We start from the raw sequence: 1,724 nt of genomic DNA on the forward strand, positions 1-1,724 counted from the left end.
TGTTCTTAATTTTGATTGGTTTCTGATTTCCTTGTAGAACCTGATCGGGTGTCCTCAGGTAACAATAAATACCCCAGTGCGCTCGTGCATAGCTACAGTTACCATCTTCAGATGTGCCTTCGTCCTTGTTTATCATTGTAACTTAATCCGTTTTCTCAGTCGAATTTCTTGACTTTCACTCATGTTGTTGAAAAAATATTGGGTATGGAATATAGACCCCTCTACTATAAAACCAATTTTAATGAAAAAATCCTTCTTTTATCTTAGTAATAAGTGAAAATTGATGAGAAGGTAATCACATATTTAATATTTATCAAAATAATATCCGCCGTAATCAGTCCAAATTTAAACTAGATGCATGAGTATCCTGCTCACATATACGTGATTCAGCGGTCCTATGTCGTAAATTGAAGAACGTGACAGGTGAAGCTTAATTCTGTTCTCTAGTTTTTGTAGTGTGTCGCGTCTGTATTTAGTAGGTAAACGTAAGTTAATACGGTTGGAACATTTGAAATAATTTAAATTTTCGTTCAAAGAGTAGGATTTGACGATAAGCATGGATAATTTCCAGGAAAATTTATTTATCTTTGTTTACTGCTACTTTTAATTTCGTGAAAAGAGCGAAGGACAATGTAATGAAGTTATTTTAATATGGACATACGTATATACAGTATGGCGGGTATTTTGGTTGGCGGCTTGCTTGATATTTGTTAATTTGTATATCTGCTGGGAATCAGGAATAATACGGATCCTAAAGAAGCTATAAGTGTATATAAATCAATGTTCATTCGGAGGAAGGTGCTTACTTGCGGCAGTAAATCAATAAATTTTTTATCAATAAATTTCGCCGAATAATTTATGAAACCAAAACGAAAAAATTATCTATTGAAAGACGCATGCAAAATGAAAGGTTTATTTGCTTAACTTTTATAGATATGGAATGCCAAAAACTGCCTCGTCAAAAATGTTAGCAATTATTTGTTTGGACTGCAGAAGCAACAAAATACAAATTCTCTGGGTGAGCCTCGGAAGAGCTGTTGTGATTAATAGTGGAACGAAGATAGGAATGCAAATCCGAAAGTCTCCGCGAGTGATGAAAAAAAATATTCGCCCAACGTGGGGCTCGAACCCACGACCCCGAGATTAAGAGTCTCGTGCTCTACCGACTGAGCTAGCCGGGCAGATGTTATAATGCAGGTTAAGAAGAAAAGTCAATTTTATTTTTATCACTGGTTCTTGGGGAAGTGTACGATCTGCCTCTGCTGCTAAAGCGGCTCCTGCCTAGTTTCAAGGATAGACGGGGATGCACTCAAACGCGGGGCACCTGCTTCCCTGTTTTCACGTCAGATACATCTCGATAGCCTTTAGGATTGTTATAAAGAAGCTCAATTCATTTATATAATGCTTTTACTCAAAAATTGATTTGAATAGGCGGGGGAAGAGTTGCGGCTCTTGTATTGCACGCGTTAAGGGTAGAGAGAGCTTGTCTATTGCCCTGGGTCACCTTACACCCCGAGGTTTTTCGTTTTGAGGAGTTCAAAAGCTTTGCTTGGAGTCGAACCCCGTCTCAACGTTCAGTAGCCCTTCGCTCTACCTGCTAGGCCTATATTTCTACATTCTGTGAAATGATAGCATACGAGCCACCTCTAAAGTGTTTGGCTTTGGGTGAATTATAATCATCATGCAGCAGGCAATTCGTTACATTCGTACTTCATAGTGATGAA

The 1,724-nt window shown here is 38.2% G+C and overlaps 1 non-coding gene across 1 annotated transcript; it reads right to left on the reverse strand.

The window, feature by feature from the left end:
- Positions 1 to 1,108: 1,108 nt before the first annotated feature.
- On the reverse strand, positions 1,109 to 1,181 carry Trnak-cuu. The gene has a single exon. It is a non-coding gene; the product is annotated as a tRNA-Lys (tRNA).
- Positions 1,182 to 1,724: the final 543 nt, after the last annotated feature.

The sequence above is a fragment of the Ischnura elegans genome, chromosome 5 (assembly GCF_921293095.1).
Source record: "Ischnura elegans chromosome 5, ioIscEleg1.1, whole genome shotgun sequence".
Lineage (NCBI taxonomy): Eukaryota > Metazoa > Arthropoda > Insecta > Odonata > Coenagrionidae > Ischnura > Ischnura elegans.